The sequence below is a fragment of the Leptonychotes weddellii genome, chromosome 4, assembly GCF_054177405.1.
Source record: "Leptonychotes weddellii isolate Sample4059 chromosome 4, ASM5417740v2, whole genome shotgun sequence".
In the NCBI taxonomy this organism is placed as follows: domain Eukaryota; kingdom Metazoa; phylum Chordata; class Mammalia; order Carnivora; family Phocidae; genus Leptonychotes; species Leptonychotes weddellii.
In genome coordinates, this window is record NC_138372.1 from 132,867,220 (window position 1) to 132,893,251 (window position 26,032).

Sequence of the window (26,032 nt, forward strand, 5' to 3'; positions counted from 1 at the left end):
GCCTGGGTGGCTCAGTCGATTAATCGACTGCCTTTGGCTCAGGTCATGATCTCAGGGTCCTTGGATCGAACCCCACGTAAGGCTCCCTGCTCAGTGGGGAGCCTGCTTCTCCCTCTCCCTCTGCCTGCCACTCTGCCTACTTGTGCTCTCTCTCTGTCAAGTAAATAAATAAAATCTTTAAAAAAAAAATCTGTGTCAAGCACCTAATTAAATACATGACAGTTACTCAATAAATGAAGGCAAATTACAAGAGAAAATACCGTACAGATGCTGCACAGAGCAAGGCAAGGCGTATCTAGTTACACAGCAAAAGTGGGATTCAATCATAAGACAATATAAAAGTGCTATTCTTTTGCCTTTGTTATCATATTTATTAGGAAATCCATTTCTGCCAATGGACATGGACTATCTTGAAAAAAAGTACAGCTTAAATATTGTTAGCAAAGCCTCCTGCTGAATCCTTCCCATTCTCAGGAACATAATAGGTCATGAATAACATATCTTTTGATCCTGTTTGATACAGTGATGTTCAAATGCGCAACAAGGAATATAAACCCGTGGTACTTGGTGTGTATTATGTGCCAGGCATGTTGTACACATAAGGTCCTTAACTTTCCCAGTAATCTCCAGTGATAGGTACTCATCCTCACATCTTGCAGATGAGGAAGGCAAGCGTCTGCGAAATCAGTTACTGACTTTCCTGACACCATGTTGCACAACCAGGAAATGCCAGACTCTGAGCTCAAAGCCAGGTGTGCCTGACTCCAAAGCCCGTGCTCTCTGCCCCAGGCCAAGCCACTTCCTCCTCGGACACCCAGATTTAGATGCCCTGTCACTTCTGGAGGAAGTCATCCTAACTGCAAAGCTATAGCATCTCACAAGGGACCTTCAGTGTCTCTTTAAGGATCAACCTAAGTTGGCGGCTATGTTTTTAAAGCAACACATATATCAAAGCCAATGAACCCAAGGGAAGTAGATCATTTCTTGGGAGAAGTAGCACAATGAGCCACGACAGTCAGCTTACCGGAGACTGTGCTCAAGAAGCCAAGATGGGATCTTCCAGTAATGACCATCATCTTTTTGTCTGCTTATTTTTAATTTACTACTCTATTTAAAGCTTGTCCAATTGCTTACGCGTCAGCAGGGATTATCTCTAAGGGCTGTTTTAGCTCCAAGATTCTATTATCTCACAAATTCTGCCATGTTGGATCGTCAGAACGGTTCTTTGGAAAGGTGGAAATGTCTCTGAGCACAGCTTGCATTCCTCTGATTTCGGGTACAGGCTCATGCATATCTAAGAACAGATCCTCTCTAAGATGGTCAGATGGAGCGACTTCTTCCAAGGAAGGAAGGAAATAAACATTTATTAAATTTTGTTTTGTGCCAGGACCTAGGCTAAGAATTTTTCCTTATGTTATCAAGGCTAAATCTGGCAACCCAGTCTGTCGAGGCAAAATTTGACCTGAAAGCAGTTTAAGAAAACTTCCATCTTCATCACTGACGCCTGTTTGTTGCGGAATAGCCCTGCCAAAGGTGGGTAGATATCCACTCATCTATGCATCAAAATACTTAATTGGCTTGAGATGTGATGCACAGAGAATTGAGAAAATCACAGGAAAGGGCTGGGTAAACAAAATAGAGAATATTCCAGTGCCGTGGTGAGACATCCTGAGGGGAACCTCAGAAAATGAGACAATATCTCGCCATCATGGGGGTGGGAGGGTAGGTGTGCACGAGCTTCCTTGGGAGACCAGAAAGGTGGGTAAAACCAGGAGATAGGACACCTGACCCTACAAGAAGCACCCAGAAGAGGCAGGAGACTGCGGTTTTCCGATCAGAAGCCTGAACCTTTTTGATAAGAGTAAGAAATAATGGCATCAATAGTTTCTTTTCTGCACACTCAGGACAAGAAGGAAATTACACTGTGTGCAAAGCAAAGGTTAGTCATACAGAATTTAGTCCTAAAATGAATCCGGAAGTCAAAAAGCTAAAGGAAAGTGGAACAGAAAGAATCGGAGCCTCTGGGACACAAAAGAGGGCTCTTGGAGAGGAGATGACAGTTGCCTGAAATAGTCAACAGATGGAGCTGGGGGGCTGCGAGAACCCCTTTGATTTCAGCAGGGAGCCGGACGTTTGCGCAGAGAGCTGGGCTTCCTGCTGGCGGCGGGAACCAGGGCGTCAGTCACACACTAATCAAATATATGCACTCGCCACAGACGGTCCTGTTCACGCGGTCGGAGAAATACGGTTCCAGCCGGAGGATCGCGTGAGCCGCTGACTGCATGGTCAAGTGTGCAGGTCCTGCGGAGGCTCTAATGCAGCCCCTGGACAAAGCCAGCCCTTTTTCTACCTCTAGTCCTGCAGGATCTGGGTCATGGAGAACCAGAGGCCCGACCTCAAGGGCTACTGGCTTTGGAAAACACAGGAAATCTCGTCCTTCTAATTTATTTATTTACTTATATTCCTCTTATTTATAAATGATCTCATCGGTCCAGAATTGACATTTTCTCTAACAAAGAAAATACTTTTGTCCATAAATGGACAGAAAAATCTGCTAGGAATGTCCCCATTGTGATGCCTGACCTAACTGGAATGAACTAAGGCCTTGGAGAACCAGCCTAAAATGGGTGGTAGGGCTTTAGCTCCTTGGGGGGGTGGGGGGGAGCTGCTCTTCCCTGGTGAGGAGTCCTCTTGGCAGCAGGACAGGGTTGAAGCTCCAAGAAGAAGGGAACCAGCTCTGCCTCGTTTGACTCATCATTTTGTCCACTCTGTTTCTGGCATGGTGCCCTGCACATAGTAGGTGCTTAATACTTTGCCGTTCGTTGGATGAATGAACAAATGAATGACTTAAAGCCATTGTGGCCTTGGAAGCCAGGGAGGAAGACTTTGAGCGGAACAGATCTGTATTTAAATTCTGGCTTCTGAATCCCATCAGTGACAATGTACTGGGCAAGTCATTTGACCTCCTCTTGGCCATCAGTTCTTCAACAATAATGTGCCTTATTCATTGCTATATTCTCCGTGCCTGAAAAGTAATAGGTGCTCAATAAATATTTTGTGTAAATGGAGCTTTATGCGTCAGTTTACTTGTTTGTAAGAGAGGTACCAAAATACCTACCTAGTAGAATTAGCTGTTAGGAAGATTCAGTGAGATGCTGTGTTTAAAGTTCCTGGCACACAAGAAGTGTTGAATAAGGAGAATATTACTTTTGTTGGCAAACATTCCCACTGTCCTCTGTTCCAGTATTCCAAGTAATCCTCAGATTTGAAGCTGGGGCCCAACGCTACGGACTTCTCCAAGGACTCTGGAGTAGCTGTCTGTGCTCTGGCTGCCCTCTCTTTACTCACCTTCTAAGCATCTGAGCTTCCACTCAGAGCTATTCAAGGGGTGTCCGGATTGGGGAGGCCCTGGTCAGAGAACATTATCCACTTCAGCTCAAGGCCAACAACAGAAGCCGTTGCAGTCGGTAAGAAGGCAACTGGCTTCCTGGGAGTCAGGCCTCTTTCCAACTATAGCCCAGATTGGGTCCATAGAGAGAACACGGCAGTCTAACTCATCCCTCTGAAAGAAGCCACAGATCAAACTCCATGTTTCAGAGGGCTTCCTGGTTTGAAAGATACTCCCGAAGCTAACCTGGCATTGGTCTCCTTGAATTTTACTTGGGGAAAGATACCAATAGGGGTTTCCATCTCAGGATTGGATAATCATAACCTCAGATCTAGAGGGGATATATTATTCTAGAAGCTTCATGGGAAATCAAAACCTCAGGACCATCTGGAAGCTTCTAAGGGGCAGACATCTGTAACACTAGAACTTTGTAAGATAAGCAAAGATGATTTTCTTTCTAGACTGCTTAAAGGCAGCCTTGCCTGGAGAATTCTTAAAGAACCATTTGATTTTGTGTTTGATGACATGGAGAAAACCCAACAGCAACACAACTACTTGAAGATCGTTCTTCTGGTTAGGTGGGAATGTATTAGAAACATCTTTTAGGGAACAGACAATGATGATAACACTGCATTTGTGTAGTGTTGACATTTCTTATCAATTGTGTTTTGATCTTTTTGTGTGTGTGTGGTTTCCAGAGCAATTTATTCATTAAAATCTATTCAATATGCCATCAACAGTTCTCCTGTGTATATTGTGCTGATAAATAGACACTGAGAGGATTTAACAAGTTCGTCGCTTAATAAGTCTGAATTCATTTTCACCACATGGTATTGTACACGGTCATCTGTTGAAACAGATTTCTTTTTAACAGATATTAGTTTAAAAAAGTCATTGATACTGTGAGTTCTGTATAAACTGGTGGATATTAAGTAAGTTTCTTTGTTTTGACTTATAAGCCTCAACTTCACCACAGAATAAAGAATGTAGGCCAAAGAAAGCATAATCGGTCACTCATATAGAACAGTATTGTTTCTATAATTTGAAGCTTTCTGAATGGACCGGTTCAGGCCTGATGTAACTTATGTAAAAGTAAAAGATGTAAAAAGATTACTTAATGAATAGACTATATGGAAATTGTACAAAATGTTATTAACTTTAATCATTAATAGCTTAAATAGCACTATGTTACTAATGGCTATTCAAAATCAAAAACCTGTTTTTGAATCCCCAAGAAGGTGGTATGTGTACACAACCACGCTACCTTGTACTTAGGGGTTTGTCAATACGTATTTCAACAGAAACTTTGGCTTTAGGAAAGAGTCACAAACATTTAAAATAATGGCTTTAATCGTCATTTTGAGTATACGGTAGGGAAAGTGTGCTTTCTTAAAAAAAATATTTTATTTACTTTTTTTTTAAAGATTTTATTTATTTATTTGACAGAGAGAGACACAGCGAGAGAGGGAACACAAGCAGGGGGAGTGGGAGAGGGAGAAGCAGGCTCCCCACGGAGCAGGGAGCCCAATGCGGGGCTCGATCCCAGGACTCTGGGATCATGACCTGAGCCGAAGGCAGACGCTTAACGACTGAGCCACCCAGGCGCCCCTATTTACTTTTTTTTGACAGAGAGAGACACAGCGAGAGAGGGAACACAAGCAGGGCGAGTGGGAGAGGGAGAAGCAGGCTCCCCACCGAGCAGAGAGCCCGATTTGGGGCTCGATCCCAGGACCATGGGATCATGACCCGAGCCGAAGGCAGACGCTTAACGACTGAGCCACCCAGGCGCCCCCGGAAAGTGTGCTTTAATTAAATATACATCATACCAGTGATGCTGGCAAGGTTGAGTTAATTCTAATGTTGATAGCTATAAAAAACTAGTTTGTACATGACAAGACAATGAGAGAAAAAAGCAATCCCTTTGAAACAAAATTTAAAAAAAAATATGTTCACTGTGGTTTGCTCAATCTGTACATGTTATCGTCATAAAATGCATACTGTTTGTTTTGATCTTTAAAAGAATTCTGTAAATTATGTAGACCAGGCACTTCTAATCCCATTTTACAGATGGGAACACTGATATTTAGAGGTGTAGTTGGCTATCCAGACCTGCATTTAATTAGAGGCAGACCTGAAATTCACTTCCATCTATAATACTTTTTAATGGACCACCCAGCCTCCCAGCTCCCAGCTGGGTTTCTTAGTGGAAGAAGCTAAAAATCAGTATGATGGCAGCCTCCCATAACAGAAACAGATTGTTGTGGTTCAAGTCTTCCTTCTTTGGAAATGCCTCTTCCAGATGTTTTCATAAAAAAAACTCAAAAATTATATCCTATAGAAGTTAAATTTGAGTCACTTTCCTTTCAACTTCCAATAACTAGTTTTAAATATATGATCACTATTTCCCATGAATTTGTCTTCTGAAATACATATGAAGGAATGTCACTTTAGGAAAATAGTTTTCTCTAAAAGATATATGAAAAGTTAGGGGTACCTGGGTGGCTCAATCGGTTAAGCATCGGACCCTTGATTTCAGCTCAGGTCATGATCTCTAGCCCCACATCAGGCTCCCCACTCAGAGGGGAGTCTGCTTCCTCCTTCTCCCTCTCCCTCTGCCCTTCCCCACCAAGGGAGGGCGAGCACACTCAGACTCTCTCTCAAAATACATAAATAAATAAATCTAAAAAATTTTTAAAAATATATGTGAAAAGTTGTCTTCCATAATTTGAAACAATTTGGCCCATGATTGACTCTTGGGATGGTTGAGGGGCACTTCCTTTCCAAAATATGCTTCTTAAATTTCATACATATTTACTTGCTTGTAAACTTTGACAAACACAGGACGAATTTAGCTTTATTTGACTTGATTATTTGATTCACTTCTCAGCTGGGTAATTTGCAAAGTCAAGTTACAATCACATACTTTTATTCAGAAATAATACATCTCACAAAGTCAACTTCCTCACTTTTGTTTCTCAAGAGATTTTTTTAAGAAGTTGGCAATAGGATAATTCCTTCTGTTGGATGAATCCTGTGTGAGAGGCAGCAATACGTACCTGGAAGGCTTATGGGCTTTGGAATTCGACGTAATTTTGATGCTAAATGTCACTAGTCCATTCATTCATTCATTCATTCATCTGAAAAGTCATCCTATCCTATATACCAAGCGTTGCTATTTAGGCATCAATGATGGTGAGTAAAACTTGTGGTTCCTGCCCTTGTGGAACTTACAGTCCAGTGGCTTTATTTGCTGTGTGTCCTTAGGGAAGTTACAGTACTTTTCTGAGCTCCATTTTAAACTGTAAATTATGTGATAATGGATACTAAAATATTAAAATGCGTGAAGATATCTTCTGTACAAGACTATGGTGAAAAATCATCTAAATAACATAAAGCACCTGGTTCATGGCCAGTGGTGAAGTAAATACTGGTGTTTGCCCTATTTAATTAAATCAAGGCCAACAGCAGAATCCCTGATGACCTCTGTAGTCTTGAAACATGCCTCAAATGTGGGTTTTACCCTCAAAATGCTACTCACTGAAACTGCTCTCTCAGACTTCCCATAACTGGCCGAGGTCTCCACTGACTTTTCTCAAGGGTCATCCTCTCCCAGTTACTGAACCCCTCCCTCCATGGCTTCCCTAATTCTATGTGCTCTCTCTGGCAGTTCTTCCTACTTTCCAGCTCCTTTCTCTCTGTCCGCTTCTCCTCCTCCTGTTCCTGAGGACAATCTCAGTGCACACGGCACCTGTTGGCCATGACCTTTTCTTCTTCACTGGCCATGACCTTTCTTTTGGCTCCATCCAGTCCCATGGGTCCAACACCCAGCTGGCCTCCAGCTGAACAATTCCAGAACTGATTCTGTCATCTTCTCAGAGGGGACTCCTCGTCTTACCTTTCTATTTCTCTTCATGACATCACTTACATTCTCAGACACCCTGGTCGAAGAAGTTGGAATCTTTGGGGACTCTACCTGTCCCTCAGTTCCCACATCCAAACAGTGATCAAATGTTGATTTGGCCAAGTCTCCTGAATCTATCCTGTCTTTTTCTTTCCCATCACCTTTGTGCAATCTCATACCTCTTACTCAAGACTTCAGCCTCCTAAATGGACCCCTGCTCTACCTCTCTCCATCCCATCTCCCTTCTTACTACGAGGCTCACCTCTTTTCCTAAAGCGCACCCCTGATCACTTTGCCTCTTTGTCAAAAACCATTCATCACTCCCCGAAGCATACAAAGTAATGTCTAGCACCTCAGCAACTCTTCACCATCTGATTTCAGCTGACATTTGTCTTATCTCTTTGGGGACCTCTAACCTCCTTCCTATACTCCTGTAATTTACAGTCCACTGGGGGAGGTCAACACTAATGGATCATCACAGGAGTGCACCTATGAATCAGGATACGGGCTCTGAATGGCAAAAGAGGATACTATCAGGTCTTAAAACTGAGCAGCTGGTTTGGCACATTCAAGTTGCTGACAAACGGTGGGAGAGATGTGAACAGAGGAGCAGCGTGTGGTCTGTGACTGGGCAGGAGACAGGGCTGTCCGCTCAGGGCTTTAGGGAGTTCTCTGGTCTATTTTGTTCTTTATCCTAAGAGCAATGGAAAGCTATTGGATGGTTTTAAATGCTGTAGGCAGTATCAAATTTGTATTCTTAAAAGCTGATCCTGAGGCCCGTTAGCTCCAAGAGAAGGAGGACTTTGCCTTTAGCTCTTGGCAGCTATCGGAGTGCCTGGAACAGGGTCTTCGAAGACCAACCTTCTGTAGGGAGCTGTTAAATGATGACCTGGGATAAAGGAATGAACACAGACATAAAGGAAGAAGGGGAGATGAAAAGAAGAGGAGAGAGGGAGAGCCAGTTAAATCAACTGAAGAGAGGTGAAAACCATTTGCTATTCAAGGTGTAGGTGTAAAAGAATGAGATGCTTCTACACAAATATTCCAAGAGTGGGCTGCCGTTACACTGCTGCACCATGACTTGGCGGAGTCCCTGCTGGAATCTGGCTTCGGAATTGCCGTCAGAGGCTGTTTATCAGTTACGCATCTCCAATCTCACTGCTTCCCTGATCAAACGTGGTACAAACCCTGTTTTTTTTATGCCCCCCATGCCCATAAGTTCTTTTTATACATCTCTTTCTGTTGTTTTCTTGGATTATAAATTATATGCCTCTTTATATTGTTTGACTTGGATTATAAACTTCTAGAAGACAGAGACCAGATCTCTTAAATAAACTTTAATAGGCAAGGCAGTTGTGAGGGAGCTGGATGCCCTACAGGGCTTCTCCCCCTGACTGCGACGGGGGAGGGCATGAGGGGTTGATGAGTTGGAAGGGGGACCAGGATCAGGGCAGGGGCACTTCTTTAAAAATATATACTAATGTGGAAAAATAGCCTTCATAATTAGAATATGGAGTAGTGGTTCAAGCGTGGGCTCTGGAGTCAGAATGCCTGCATTGAAATGCAGACCCTATTACTTACTAGCTGAGGGGCCTTGGGCAAGTGATTTAACCTCTCTGTGCCTTGGTTTTTTTCACCTATAAAATGGGCTGATAATACTACCTATCTCATACGGTTGCTTAAAGATAAAGTGTGGAAGGCACTCAGAACAGGTCTGGCCCGTGGGGAGCACTCAGTACTTCTCAGCTGGTTTTTCTATTACTGTTCGTAAGCAAGAAGGTGCCTGTATTTGTGGTTTTTCCGATTGTAAGATCCTTTGTTCTGAAAGATTTGAAATTGTAATTACAACGTTTGATGCACATTTTTCACTGATTCTTCTACAGACTTTATTTTGATGGTCCACAGAAATGTAATTAGCATTGTGCAAATATTTTGGTTAGGACTAAAAGCTGCCTCCAACATTTGGCACAAAGAACAAAACCTAAGAGTCATCACATTTTGAAAGCTGGATGTGAGAGCTCTGTGGTAACTCCTCTAACAAGTGAGAGATTTTGAATAAACAGTAATTATGTAGCAAAAACCTAAGTAACAGCTGCAGGGAGTAGGGAAGCAAAGAAAGCCTGGAGGTTTGTGTAAGTGAAGGATGTAACCTGGTGAAATAATTTATTATTCGGAACAACTGAAATACCAACTCCATGCATATCATTTGAATGGGAAATTGAAGGGATGCAAATACTTTCATGTCATCTTGGAACATTTATGGCCACAGTGTTTACTTCTCAAAAGTAGGTGTGATGTTAGCCAGCTGTGGTTTACTGGTATAATGCATAGTGATGATAACACACAAGTATATTTATTTGATAGGGTCAGAATTTCCAGTCATTTCTTAGCCTGAGTATGGCAGCAATTTTCCATTTCCTCATTGTTTTTATTTAACAGCAATTTTTGAAAGGATTGCAGCACTTCAAGTAAAGGGTGACAGAACAAAGAGCTCAAGAGGGATGGAGAGAAGAGAGACAAGGAGAGTAGGCAAATGGGTAAGAGATGAAAAACCAGAGTTGAGGCCAAGAAGTGTAAAGATTAAGCAAAAATCTTGCATCTTTCTCTACTGCGAGTTTTTGCTGAAATCTTTCCATATTAAACATTTGCCCAAGAAGGCATCAAGATGACCTCTGGTCAGAGACTGAATCATCTTTGTATGACATCTGCATGACCTAATTGTGCAAGTCTTCAGGGAACAGAGCAGAACCTCCATTCCAGATCCAAGAAGACAGGCTGGGAGCCTTTCCCATCCATGTGCCTAAGGATCTTGAAGTGGAAAGAGATGATACCACCTTCCTCCCTACATAGCTCATTCTAGTTATTCTATTCCTAGAACTGGGAAACTCATAATCTACCCCTTTCTAACTGCTGTTTATAGAAATACATTCGTCAGAGCCCAACAGAGCTATGGACAGTGTGAAGAACAGAGAGAGTGTTCAATGGGGGAGAGACATAGAAGTCCCCCAAATGAGGGAATTATAAGTGGGTTTGTTTCATGACTCTTTTTCTTTAGGAACCTGCCCCATGTATGCATCCCTGGTAGTGGACAACTCCAAAGAAAATGTCCCCTCACCCCTCACTCGTCCACCAAAAATTCAAATAGGAAGAGATGGAAGATCCTTCCACCTTGTCCCAATTAGTCCTCAAGAATCACCTTTTTATTTTCTAGCTTGACAAATTACTAAAATGTTTATAGAGAGATAAATGCATGATTAAATGGTTTTCATTCCCCCTCCAGCTTAAGTCACAGTAGAATAGAATGGTGAGACATATGTCCATGGAGCTTAGAGCCATAACACTGTATTTCTTCTGAGAAAAGCCGTATGGTAGTGTTTTTTTTTTTGCACCATTTGAGAGATGGATAAAAACAAGCCTCAGAGATTTCCAGAAGAGTCAGAAACAGAATGTCCATTCTCAGGCCATTGGTCTACTTTGTAAATCAACCCCAGGGTTGAAACAGTGACTGAAATTGCCTGATTTCACAGAGAAGAACCCTATGCCTACTAGGTATAAGAGATAAAGCAGAAGAAAAAAGAATGGCATTTTTCTTCTCTATCTTGGTTCAGTTTTCTGGATTCAAAGCCAGAGACTGGTAGCTCAGGTAGAAGGGATATGTGGGGCTAAACCCTTCCCTCTGAACACTCAACAAATTAACTGAAGGGTGTTTGCACTGAGCTGTCATTAGGCCAAGCATTAACCATTACTGCGACTGGGCTGGGAGGAAGGGTGGGTTTGATTTATTCACTGTTTACAGAGCAAAAGCAAGTTGAGCAAAACTAAGGCAAACTTACAGTTTGCTGAGTTCTTGGCCAGCCACAATCATGTTCCTCTCATATTTACTCAGCTCGTATTACTGAGATTGCACTAAAGTTTACACAGTACAGGGTGTTCTAAAGCTTTTTCCCAAGCAATAAACTGTAGACATTCTTAGGTATCAGTGTATTTGGACAGCAGATTTCAGATGTAAGTAAACAAGAAACATCAAGCAATTGGTTTTTCAATGAAAAGAAAATTGTGATTAGCAACAGATTAAATCATACCTGTTATTTTAAGAAAAATCTTTGGTATTCTGTAGTTTCATTAAAATGCATCTGAGCATGGGTTTAATGTTATTTATACTATTTGCAAATGGTTGTGTTTCTTGAATCTGCAGATTTGTATCTTTCATCAATTTTGTAACATTCTCAGCCATTATCTATTCTCTTTCCTCCATTTTCTCAGTGTTTTCTTTCTGCCACTCCCAGTAGATTTATGTGAGACATCTTCTTTTGTCTTTCATGTCTTTTAATGTTTTTATATTTGCCATCCCTTTGTCTTCCTGGACCGCCTGATTATGGATGATTTCCTCAGATCAGTCTCCTCGCTAATTCTCTTTTTGTCTGTGACTTACCTATTTTGAACATGCCCATTCAGTTTTTAAAAATATATTTATGCAAAAAATATGTATTCCATCATTTTACAATTTTGAAATAACTTTATATTTTTTATATTTTTTAAATATTTTATTTATTTATTTGACAGAGAGAGAGCACAGCAAGGGGAGTGGCAGGCAGAGGGTGGAGGGAGAAGCAGGCTCCCCACTGATCAGAGAGCCCAGCATGGGGCTCAGTTCCAGGACCCACAGGATCATGAATTGAGCTGAAGGCAGATACTTAACCAACTGAGCCACCCAGGTGCCCCGTAACTTTTATTTTTAAATATAGAATCATAGTAAGTTGCAAAAATAGCACAGAGAGTTCATGTTAGGCTTCCCCCAATGGTGACCTATTAATAATTATAGTGCATTATTGAAGCCAAGAAATTGATTGGCACAATATTATCAACTATACTGCAGATTTCATAAGTCTTTGCATGTACTTGTATTTTAATATCTTTATGTCTTTTGTCACAAATATAGATTCATATAACCACCACCACAATTAATATGCAGAATTGTCCCATCATCACATTGGAACACCCTCATGCTGCCTCTTTTTTTAAAGATTTTATTTATTTATTTGATGGAGAGAAAGAGGGAGAGCTTGAGAGAGACATCACGAGCAGTGGGGGAAGTAGAGGGAGAAGCAGACTCGCTGCTGAATAGGGGGCCCCATGCAAGGCTCAATCCTGGGACCCCGAAATCATGACCTGAACTGAAGGCAGACACTTCACCGACTGAGCCACCCAGGCACCCTATGCTGCCTCTTTATAGCCACACCCTCTGTGAACTTTCTCTTAACTCTGGACAACCACTGATCTATTCTCCCTCTCTATAATTTTGTCATTTTGAGAATTTTACGCAGCTTGTAACCCTTTGAGATTGGCTTTTTTTTTTTTCACTCAGTATAATGCCTTTAAGATCCACCCAAATTGTTGTGTATCAGTTGTTTATTTAGAGAGTTCTTTATATAGTCCAGATACAAGTCCTTTATTTGATATGTGATATGCAAATATTTTCACCTCCAATGACTTTAGCTTTTATTGCCATATTTTTCATTTCTAAAAGTTCTATTTGGTTCAGTTTTCAGGTCTGTCTGACCTTTTTTTCAGAGACTCTTGTACTTTTTCCTTAAGACCTTCTTTTATTGGGGTGCCTGGGTGGCTCAGTCAGTTAAGTGTCTGCCTTCATCTCAGGTCATGATCCCAGGGTCCTGATAATGAGCCCCTAATCGGGCTCCCTGCTCAGCGGGGAGTCTGCTTCTCCCCCTCCTTCTGACTCGTGCTCTCTCTCACTATCTCTGTCTCTCTCAAATAAATAAATAATATTTTTTAAAAGACCTTATTTTATTTATTTATATATATATGTATATATATTTATTTCAAAGATTTTATTTATTTATTTGACAGAGAGAGAGAGGGAGAGCACAAGCAGGGGGAGTGGCAGAGGGAGAGGGAGAAGCAGGCTCCCTGCTGAGCAGGGAGCCCAACTCCGGGCTTGATCCCAGGACTCCAAAATCATGACCTGAGCCGAAGGCAGATGCTTAACCAATTGAGCCACCCAGGCACCCTCTTTTATATATTTAATCCTTTAAATTGTTTCTAAAAATTATTTCTATTCAAAAATTATAGTATTTAAAGTTCTAATTCTATATTGTACATATTACTTTGGTGACTCTTTTTCATAGCATTGTTTCCTCATATGTTTTACAGTTTTAGATTATGAACTTGCCTTCATTGGAATTTAATCTCTGGAAATCCCTACAGAGACCTTGTTAAGGGGATGTTCTTCAAGAGAGGTTTTGCGTTTGCTTTTGTAACTTACTCCAGGAGCATCACTAACTAAACACTACTTTTTATGTTCTTATCTGCACTTAGAGTTTCCTAGATCTTGCCCATGGCATGATTTTGAACATCAGATAGTTATGTGGCTATAAATCCTCAGGGATATTATTTTTGTTAAAAAAAAACCTCTACCCAAAGCTAATGGATGTTTTTTTAAAAATTATTTTTAAATTCTACACTGCTTCATCCTGGCTTCCTGTTGTGGTTTCAGTTCCAACTTCCTGTCTCTAGGGCTTAAGGCTGTATCCCCTGTTCCTACACAGGGATTAGGATCCAAAACCCTTCCCGGCAGCAGCTGAAGCTTCAGGTCTCCTGCTGACCTCACCGATTTTCATTTCCTTCATTACTTTTGGTGACTGGTGATTTCTCTGACTTTATTGTGTGCTCACTTATTCACTTAAAAATGGATTTCATTTAAAAATAGCATATTTATAAATATTTTTTCCATTTTATCCAGTGTTTAATGACGGAAGAGTTTTTGAACTATTTAGATGAGTATTTTCCCCATTAGCTTCTCATAACAAATTTTACAAAACCATCTACAGACTCTATTAGTTTAACAATGCTAGTATCTATGATGGAGATATAAGGCTCTACATGACCTTGGAAATGAACATTGTTTGAAAGTGCAATTATGAGGTTCTAGCTCTCAACATAAATGTCACATCTGCAGAGAAGACTTCCTTAGCCAACTCCCAGAGCAAATCATGTCTACCTCTTGCTGTAGTTCAGCTTCTTCAAAGCACTCACACGATCTGATTCTTTTTGTTCTTAAGATATATTTATTACAAATATCTTCCTGCTGGAATGTAAGTTCATGAGGTTGACCATCAGGTCAGTGCATAGGGATAGAAAATAGGTTACCCATCTAAGCAGTCACCAAGATATTGATGATGTGGACACATGGAGTGCAACATAGGTGGCCAGAGATGCATGAAGGGAATGTAATTTCAAGGAAGAAAATGGAAATTTAGTAAAGTAGTATCCTATTTAAAAAGAGACTGAACATACAAAAAAACAACAACAACAACAAAAACCCAAAAGAGTGATTGCGTAGATTCGAGAAAAAGTATGAGAGCAAGAATTTGGCAGTGTTTCTCCAGCTCTGGTCAAGGTTAAGGAGATTTGGTCTGAGGCATATAAGAATTATTTCCCACACTTCTTGTGGCCTGAATGAAAATGCCACTGGGAGCATCCCTTTGGTCTGATTTCACAGATCAATAGCAGGCAACCATCTGATTAAAAGTGTTCAGGTTTTGTGAAGGTGTTCTGCATGGCAAAGGTGGGCATTTTGACCTCTGAGAAGGACTGCCCCTCCTTGTAACCAGTGAGCTGGCATACATAAGTTTCCTACAAACTTTGTAAAGAGATCAGTCCCAATCAGCCCAGTGCAACACTAAGTTCACTGTCTGTCAACCTGAAGATCACAATGAAGCTTGGTCAGGGCAACAAACCAGCCTCCAAGACATGTGTTTCCCCAGAGCTCATCCCTGGGCTGACAACATCAATTGACCCAGGAAGCTTTTAAACATATTGATTCCTGGTCCCCACCCCAGACTTTCTTGATTCAGAATGGGTATGAGGTAGGGAGAAGGAGAAGAGTATCTGTGTTTTCAACAAGCTCTTATGATTCTTATGCAGCAGACTTGGGAAACACTCCCTAGATCATTTTCTTTTTCATCCCTTTTTAACTGGAATATACATCTTCTTTTTTTCCTTCTTCCTTGCCCCAAAATAATGACTCTGATTAATTGAGTTTAATGCAATCTCCAGTACTGTAGGCTTAATCATCCCACAGGTAATTGCATTTTGAAATAAGAGCTTCTTAGTGCAAACAAATCTCTGCAGCATTAGGGCCTTCTCATTCTTTGGAGCAAGGAGGAAGGTCAAGTTCAGTTCTAACGCTCTTTCACCCACTCTTCTGCCACCCTCTCCCATGTTTGGTGTCTCCTTCCTGTTCACCCAAGCCACAAAAATGAATATTCCAAGGTTCTGTCTGCAGATGTAGAACACTGCTGTCTCTGGGCATGGTTTCAGTTGGCCCATGAGGATTCCCTAGGAGATAGTGTTCCGCTCAGGATCTGCTGCCTCTTCCAGAGGCTCTTTCTATAAGAAGCATCCACTTCTACTTGTGGGCTTTGGTGCTATGATTTAGGATTCCTGTTATTTGAGTGGGGGCCAGGGGAGAAGGGATTTTGATATCTTAATTTCTGCTAACTATTATTCAAGTAGGAAAAGAGAAAGGGAATTAGAGGAATGGAGGGACTGAACAAGTAATCAGATTAAGCTTCCGTGCAAGAAACAGTTGATACTCTTCTCAGAATAGCCGCTTTGGAGAATACTTTTCTCCAAATTAACCTCCTTCCTGGAATTCTCATACTGATAGGCTCTAATTCTATCTGGAATTAAGGAACGTGGCAAGACAAAGAGAAGCATAGGTTACCGACAACCCACAGGACCCAAATGTATGCCATAAAATCTCTTTCCCCAAGGCCAGGGTTAGGATTAGAAAGTATAATTCTCGGCATTAAATTTCATTATCATTTAAATTTGAGGTTTGTAGCAACCGGGTTGCAAAGAATCCGATTCTATTCGGTCCATTCTTCAGTTTTATCCAACCAATATTTGTTGGCTGCCTAATTTGTGCAAAACATTTTTGATGATGAAGGCTGCAAATTTCACAAGAGCTGGGACTATCTTGAGAATGTATCTATTCAATGTGAGAGTGAAGTCTAGGAACTTACAGGACAGCTCACATCACCTCAAGTCATATGTACTTGATGACCAAGTTGATCTGTCTGGCATCCCGCAGGATTTTTGGTGGCTCTTCCAAGCTTGCGGTGGATCACCACTGAGTACTTTCTCTCCATGTCTCTGATAAAAGGTGTGGAGGCCACAGTGCAATGAATTGTGGAAGCACTGTATGATTCCTTCACAGGGAAGCTTGCGTTGCCACTGAAAGGGGGATCATGTTCATCTTAGACAGGCTTTCACCTGCCAGGTATTTGCCACTGAGCACGTTTATGTATGGACGGGCCATCTTGCATGAAGTTAACAACAGATTTCTCAAATATTCTCTTTTGAACAGGCACCTTTCAAGGCAGACCAAATACCTTCCCACTAATGTATTCAGATATGGGCACCAATTATTTTCTATTTTCAGAAAAAAAGCTAAGAGTTTAAACATCTCATTAGAGAGAGTGTGGGGCTAGTTGTAAGTGAAGAGTTGAAGCTACTATTCCTCTTTTCCTCTTAACTCCAAAAGCATCATGAGCAAATGTATAATTATCCATCACTTGATACTGCATTGGACATATTACAGATACGCATCTCTATGTATCTGTTGAAGCAAAGTGAACAAACCTTTCAGAATCTCTGAGGTTAAGAAGGAGAGTTTGATTAGAACCCAAGTTAAGACAGCTGCCCGAGATACACAACCCTCACAAAGAAGAGAGTGCGCCTCTAAGGGGACATCTGGTGTAGGGTTATATACCTTTTTTACATAAAAGTTACAAATTGTTAGACAAAGAACATTTCAGAAAGTTGTAGACCTTATCTTAAGTTTCTAGGATATGCGAGGTTATATGACTTTAATCTTATGGGAACCAGGGAGGTTTCTTACTTTTTCTTACCTTCTGTGTTCAGAATGAAGCAGATGCACAGTGTGTGCTCGGGGCAGAAACAGAGCCTGGGCTTTTAGGTTTTGCAAGTCATTTTGACCTTGGTAAATGTTAAGGTACAGCTTCCCTGGGAGCCCAGGAGCAGAGCCCACGAACATGAAAAATTGAAAATGTCCTTTATTAGATCTATATCTTTTCAGAAATGGCCTTTGAACTCTAATGTGTCTTGATGTGGCAGATATATGAAGGAAGAGTACCTACCAAGATTTTACAAATGCAAAGGACCATGAGCAATATATGTAAAGGTGATATTCAAAAGAGTAGCTCCCACGTGACCGGGAGACCCATCAGACCAATCGCATACTAGTGGGTGCAGGCCTAGGTAGAATCCTGGATTAGATGGACACCAAACGGTGAACTGTGCAGAAATCAAGTTGGGAAAATGAAATGTTCTGGGTGCATCAAAGTGGTCTCCTTGGAGAAAACAGGCCTCGAACTGAGTGGAGCCTAATGAGACTATGTCTTGGCAAAATGCTGAGCAGAGGCTGTTTCAAACCAGAAGTGAGTGCAGAGCAAGATGAAGGGGTGGGCGAAGAGTGTGTTAAGTGAAGGCATTACTGGAATATAAGGAACTGGAGAAAATGGAATTTATTGGATCTCCTCTCAGGGAAAGAACTACATGTGTTTGGGAGAATATTTTGATAAGCTACTTGCAGTGTGTGTGGGGGGGTAGGTAGATTAAGGGCCTAGTAAGCATGTTTCTGTTCAAGTAACAATATCCGGTCTTTAAACTTCCTGCTAGCTGAAGGGCCTTTATTTTGCTGATTGGGTACAACCTCTAATGGTTCTTCATACCCATCCAGGCCCATTCCAGAGCTCAGCCACCCTAAGTAAATGTTGAATAAATGTCTAGATGTTGGTGTGAATATGAGAGCCTGTCCAGAATGCTACGTGTCTCAATCTGGCCAAGGTCAGGAAGCTCAGAGGGTCTGTGGGGAAGCAGGAGGGTTGCTGGTGGCAGAGAGAACTAAACACAATGAAGAGAGAGATACACGGGTATCATGGCTTGCTAGAGAGGACACAGTATTTGCAATCAGAATACCTGGGATCCAGGCGAGCTGTCGCTAACTACCCACGGAATCTTAAGTAAGTGCGTGACTTTGTATTCATCTTCATGTCATTGGGGGTTAGAAGAGTGCTACAGAGCCTGGAGACACATAAATATTTGTTGACTCTCTAAGCAAATGAATGAGTAAATGAATGACAGCTCTGACATTCAGTTTCTTCAGCTGTAAGATAGAGGTAAATAAACCTCGCAATAGGGTTCTTCCTTTCTTCCTTAGAGTGAAGGAGAGAATGCTTACATAAGTGCTTTGGAAACCATAAAGGACCCTCTAAACTTCAATGATTTTATAGCCAGTCTAGTTATAATGGTAGGTCAAGGGGTGTAGAGTCTGCCCATTGTTACTGTTGAAGGTATATCTAAGTTGATAGGGATTCTAGAGCTCTGCAACCCCTGCTCTGAAGTCAGAGGTACGAGGACACATGGCCTGCATCCCCAAAGCTGGGGAGCACTGAGTCTATGTCCTGGAGGATCCTACAGTCCAGTCTACCTCCTGTGAGTCTTTCTCCATTACTCTTGACACAAAAACACTTCACTTCTGACATGTCTGGTCACCAAATGGGTGGCATCTTTTCCACACCAAATAACTCCTCAGGACACCAATTTAACTCAATTCTGACCCTATCTACCTGGAGATAGTGTTGGATCCTGCAGCCTAAGGGCTCAGTCCCTGAGCCCCTCATCGGGTTCAGTTAATTTGCTGGCATAGCTCATAGAACTCAGAGAAACACTTATGTTTAACAGTTGATTAAAGGACATTAGGAGAAGGAAGGGAAAAATGAAGGGTCGGGGGAATCGGAGGGGGAGACGAACCATGAGAGACTATGGACTCCGAGAAACAAACTGAGGGCTTTAGAGGGGAGGGGGTGGGGGGATGGGTTAGCCTGGTGATGGGTATTAAGGAGGGCACGTACTGCATGGAGCACTGGGTGTTATATGAAAACAATGAATCATGGAACACTACATCAAAAACTAATGATGTATTGTATGGTGACTAACATAACATAATAATAAAAAAAGGATATGATGAAGGATACAGATGAACAGCAAGATGGGGAGATACACAGAGCGCAGTCTGGGGACTTCTGTCTCTAGGGAGTTGGGGTGTGTCACTCTTCTAGTATGTGGTTCACCAACCTGGAAGCTTTCCAAACCCTAGATTAGTTGAATTTTTATGGAGACTTCACCGCATAAGCAAGATTAAACATTATTGCCATCTTCAGCCCCTTTTCCCTCTCAAGACAATGGGGGGTGGTGCAGAGCGGAACATTCCAAGCTTCTGATCATGGCTTGGTCCTTCTGGTGACCAGCCCCCATTCAGGAGGCCAGCCAGAGTCACCTCAGAGCACAAAACACTCCTGTCACCCAGGAAATTACAAGGGTTTCAGGAGCTCTGTGTCAGGAACCAAGGGCAGAGGCCAAATATTAGAATAAGAGATGCTCCTAGTGTTTTTATCGCCGAGATTACAAGGGCTTAGGAGCTCTGTGCCAGTAAATGGGGGCAGAGATCAATATATATATTTTCTATTATCTCACAATCTGAAACCATGACCAATATTTTACTAGTTCATGGCAAAATGGGGAAAACAAAGATGCTATACTGTATTTTTAATAAAGCTACTTACATACAAATTTGAGGAATATCCTCTTTTTTTCTGAGATTATATTCTTCCTTATTTTGGTGTCAAAACATTCTTTTAAAAATGAGATTATGGGGATACCTGGGTGGCTCAGTCGGTTAAGTGTCTGCCTTCAGCTCATGTCATGATCTCGGAGTCTGGGATTGAGACCTGCATTGGACTCCCTGCTCCTGGGGAGTCTGCTCGTCCCTCTCCTTCTGCCCCTCCCCCCAGCTCATTCTCTCTCTCTTTTTCTCAAATAAATAAGTAAAATCTTTTTTTAAAAAAGAGATTATGGCAGTAGTAGATACTTACTTTGAATGTCTTTATCTGGCAAATAATAAGGTGGCAATTCTATGTCACTGCCTCAATATTTCATTCATTTTGGTCCCTGAAATTTTGTACATGCATAAAAGCCTTACGTTCAGCAACTACTACCCCCAAGAGAGTTCTGGAAGGACACGCAGAAACTTGGGGTTCTTGCTTCAGCGCCATTTTCTAGTCCTTCAACCCACTAAAATTTGGCAGTCATAGAGTTTAAAAATCCTATAGGTAAAAATAAACCATGTAAAGCGTTTTTGGAATGTAGTTCTAACAAAACAGTAAGTAAGATACAAAAAAAATTGGTTTTTGGATTTTTTGTTGAGGCTTTGACATCTCTCATTAACAAAATAAATGACTAAGAACTTTACACTTAAGCCAAATGGAAGCAGTAGCTGAAATATGAATAGATAAAATTATTTATGACCATTTCAGTGTGGGTATAATTGCCTGAGCAAAATGAGATGCCTGCTTTAACTGGACTGCTTTGGCATTTTCCATCTCTCTGCCTTTTCCAAGATAACCTTTTAAAGACTGTTTTTGACCAGATTGGGTAGGTTTTGACCATATTGGTATCAAATTACATTTTGACTTTGATATCCGAGTCAATCCACAAATCAAGATTGAGGCATAAAAAAGACCATTAAGAATTATTGTTTGTAACTGTTTTCGATTAAATTTAGTACATGGGTAGAAGTTATACAAGTGATTGTTTGTTTGTCCTCAAATCGCTTGTCCTCAAATCGTCCTCCAATCATTTTTAGAGCATTCTATTATTTCCAGCTCTTATGCCTCCTAACTCTCCTTTATGGTAGCTTGTCTCCTCATGTGGTTTGCAATCTTTGATTATGAGCTCATCCCTAGAAAATGTTCCTTTTTTTTTTTTCTTCCCTCCTGAAAGGTTCTATGAACAGGGGTGGGGGTGGGGGGGTCGGGGGTTGGGAATTGTCTCTACAGAGCAATATGACATTTGCATTTGCATCTGCTGAAGCCCTAGGGTTTTCAATGTTCCTATACCACTTCTTAATTTAATTTCTCAGTTTGGGGTTTTGGTGCCACACCGATAGTATAGATTTGGATTATGATGTGTGTGCATGCAGACCTCAATTTTCAATGTTCCTTAGTTGACTTTTGCCTGCTTGTAACCCCAAATAGACAGCAAGCTCAAAGATGTCCCAGGCTGCCTTGTGAATTTTCACTTATTTTTCTATGACCTCTTGTCAGCACTGAGTTACCATTTATTGAGTGCTTACTGTGTGCCGGAGTTTCTGCAGACACCATTTTACAAGAACCTCTGTATTCTGTCCACTGGACGAGTATGAGTGGGTTCCACTCATTTCTTGCATCTCTTCTTATCAGTCCCGGAAGGGCATGTTTACTTCAGGCAATTATAACAAAAGGATTTGCTGAGAATAGCTGAACCTGCATTTTGGAATTATATATGCAGCTTGTCTTATTTACAGATGGTATCTAATATGACTCTAACACTCATATCCATTTATTTCCCACCAGGATTTAGGGGAAACCAGAAGTCACTGGGACCCGGTGTCATACTATTTGAGTTCAGATAGTCCTTTTTGTTATTGTTATTGTTGTTCCTAGTCTACCTGGGGCCCTATTTTCATGATCCATGCTGTTCCATCTAGATCCACTTCAGACTGATCATTTTAGCATCAGAGTGTATATACGTAATTTGCAGAGTTTTTACTTTTTCTCACAGTAATTGCTCAAAATTGAGGTACTAGAGTATATCAAATGACTTGCCATTTTCCCAAACTTACCATTTCTCTTCTCAGTCCTTGCCTCTGTACGTGGAATCCTCTGCCTGGAACCCCACCTTAACCCTTCTATCTGACAAACTCTTATATGCCTTTCTCCAGACCCAGTTCAAATGCAGGCTCCTTTGTGATGCCCACCCCTAGCCTCCCAGCGAATCCATTCTTCCTCCGTGCTCCCAAAGCACCTTTTGAATAATCATAATTAATTATTTGCACATATGTTTATTTCTCCCATCAAATGTGAACCCCCTTGAAAGAAGGGACTGTGTTTATCTTTTTTTTTTCTTCTGTCTTTAGCAAGCAAGAGTTCCTGGCACTGATCAAGAAATGAATAAAGGTTAAAGGCTTTTTATTTCATCAACTGTATTTCTGTTCTTGAGTTATTTCCATCCCTTTTTTTTTTTTCCTGTTACACAAATACGTGTAATGTGGGAAGTACCCAGGATATGTATAGTCTACCATGTCACTTCTAAGGACTTTTGCAAAATGTCTGTGAATGCCTTCTACAAAACTACCTTCTGAAATGGTGGTGGAGAGGGTTTTATAGAATGTACGCATCTGCTAAAGGTCCCAATTTGGCTGTTTTATGGTCTCATGCTCATGACTTACGGGTAAACTCGTAAGAACCTACGTGATCCCAGCCAAAGGTAGGAGCAGCCCTTCACAGTCTCTGGGTCGTATCCATCATCTGCAAGCACAGGACTCTGGCTGCACTATCAGCTTGTAAATACCTCGCTGCGCCAAAAACATGCAAAGTTCTAAACCCAAGCCACTGCACACAGCTCTTTCCAGGACGTGGGTCACAGCTGAAAAGCTGTCAAAGTCGCAGAACAATGGCCTGGAACTCTCCCTCCGGGGGGCCTGGGGAATGCGGACAGACACAGAAACATGGCTAGGCCCAGAAGAAAGGCTTGATTTTTATTTTTCCTTTGTAAATTCACCAAATTGGGTACAGCAGCAAAAGTCAGATTCTATCCGGTTCACTCCCAGCAACCCAGGCATTTGTGGTTCTGCACTGCTTCACGAGGCTCCATTTCTTTCCCAAGATGATCCCATCTTGGAAATGGGCTTTCATCCTGATCGAGTAAAAAGAATGGCTGGTGACTTGACTGCACAATTCTTGCCTCTAAGAATATGAATCAGAGTTCCATGTCTTCCTTATATTTACCTTTGCTTTGGATTACTTAATGCTGAGTCCACACCTTGGCCACTCACCCCTCCACTGTTCTATCTTCCTGATAAGAAGATAGCGAAAAGTGGACGGGTTATGAGTTACGTTGTTAGCAATGGGGGCCTTTTTACATTGTTTTCTCTCTTTTTACAGCTTGACCTTATGTTGCCCATCATTCAGCAGAACTGTAAGCCGGTCATTTGAAAGGGGGTGTCCAACCTTTCTCGTAGATTGCCTTCCCACCTCTGACGAAATGCCGCCTGGGCCCGGGACTGACATCCAGAAGGGCCACAGAGCTGATGGGATGTCGCCGGCTTTGGAGACAGGAGGTCTGGCTTTGAGTCTTGACGCTGTGATTTGGTGTTAGATGTTCTTGTCCTCCCTGAACCTAAGTTACTGAATTTGCTGAAGGGAGCTAATAAGGCATCTTTTCGGGTTGACAGTAGGTTAGGATAGCACTACCACCGTGTCAGCAAGGACAAGGGTAGCTGCCACGCTGCTAAGGCCCAGGACCCCCTGAAGTGACTCAGCTAAGAAGGCAGGTCCCGGCAGGGCAGCCCAGCCTGCGCCTGAAAAGCGCAGAGGTTACTGGTGGGGCGGATGTCCCATCAAGCGGTCGGGGCAGGGAGCAGGGAGACCCCTCCGCGGTGGCCGCTTGGGAAGCAGGAGGAAGGAATGCGCGTGTGCTGAGGTGGTGGCTCCAATTTCGGACCCGACCTTCAGGATTTCTGTGACGGTCAGCAAGTTGTTTTATGTTTTTAATTCTGTGAATTGAAACAATAAAATCTATTTGGGGAGCTGCTGGGAAGCTTAAAGTAATGGAGGACATGTATGACAAGCATTTAGCAATAGGCTTAATATGTAGCAAATGCTTAATAATAATAGCTTAAAGCAAGCAAGTAGCTGGAAGACAGCACAGTTTGGGGAGATGGCTCCACTCCTGGTAGAATCCCTGTCCGTGAGAGGATAGATGAGAAGGGGAGCCTCTCTGTTTGTGAAGGGTACTGGGGAGAGCCCGCAGGTACAACCATGACCCTGGAGAGCAGGCTCAGGCTATGCTCTTAAGGCAGCCATGCTGTTGGACAGAATGAGGGTGTGGATATCAAGCTTCATCTGGAAATTCTCAGAGGCCTGTCTCTTGTACTCTGTGAGCCCAAGACTTGGCAAGGGAGAGTGTTATGCCCATCAACCTGTCGGAGGCTCCATTATGCATCCCGCCACAGCTCTCTGGGTGATTCTCCTGTTTAGTTGCTCACAACTTGCATTGACTGAAAAAATGCTGTCCTATAAGGCTCTCCATGGCCAGCCTTCTCATATATTTAGCCAGTCACTTCTTCACACTTTAAGCTTTGACAATATTCCCATTTATACCATGCTGATTTATGCCTATGTACCTTTGTTCTTCCCAGACCTTCAGCCTGAAATGCTTTTCCTACATTTCTTCATCTGGACAGCTTTCAACATTCATCAAGACTCATCTGAGTAATCACTTCCTCCAGGATGTCTTCCCTGAGTCCATGGGGTAAAAATAGCAACCAATTAATGCGCACTTAACTGAATACCAGACAAATGGAATAAGCACTCTATACTTCGTGTCATGTACTATTTCAACAACCCTGAGGAAACAGAACCTCAAAAAGGTTGAATGGCCTGCTCATGGTCTACCTTAGCAGCTAAGATACATTGGAACCTGGATTTTATTTTATTTTATTTATTTATTTATTTTTAAGATTTTATTTATTCACTTGAGAGAGTGCAAGAGCAAGAGAGAGTGAGCAAGCAAGCATGAGTTGGGGGAGAGGCAGAGGGAGAGGGAGAAGCAGACTCCCTACTGAGCAGGGAGTTCAATGCGGGGCTTGATCCCAGGACCCAGAGATCATGACCTGAGCTGAAGGCAGATGCTTAACCATCTGAGCCACCCAGGCACCCCAGAGTCTGGATTTTAAACTAGATCTGCTAAACTCAAAACTGATGGTCTCTAATCACTGATATGCTACCTCTCTGTGCGTGCATTCTTCTATATTTCCACAATCCTCTTTGCAATTTCTCCCTAACCATATGAAATGGAAATCATTTTCTTCTCTGTTAGCTCCCACCAATAGAAGGAAATTCCCCCCAGGACAAAAGTTTTCTGTTTCCAGCTCTTAGTCTCATACCTGACACAGATTGTCCATTCACTAAAGGCTAAAGGCCATGTGAAATAAATCAAAGTGTACAAAACTTATTTTTAAATGGTGAGGGAGAGACAGAGACAAGGATTTGGAGAAACTTCCCGTCTAGCAGGGAATAGGAAATTATCAACAAGCAAGTTAATTCAATGGGGGAAAGAAATTCGTTAAGACAAATGGTGCCAGAAAACTGGATAAATGTATGGAAAAAAGCAAACCTTAACCCTTACCTCACACTATATGCAAAAATTAGTTCAATATGGATCATAGATACCTATGAACATAAAAGCTGAAAATATAAAGCTTCTAGAAGGAAAACTGAAATAATATCGTTGCAACTATGTGTTAGGAAAAGATTTCTTAGGGCAAAAAAGCACTAAGTTATAAAAGGAGTTATGGTGGACTTAAGAAAAATTAATCATTTCTACTCATCAAAAGATACCATTAAGAAAATGAAAAGATAAGCCACACACTGAGAGAAATATTCACAAAATATATATCTGATAAAGGACTTGTATCCAGATAATTTAAAGAATTCCTGGGGCACCTGGCTGGCTCAGTTGGTGGAGTGTGTGACTCTTGATCTCGGGGTCATGAATTCAAGCCCTACATTGAGTGTAAAGATTACTTAAATATAAAA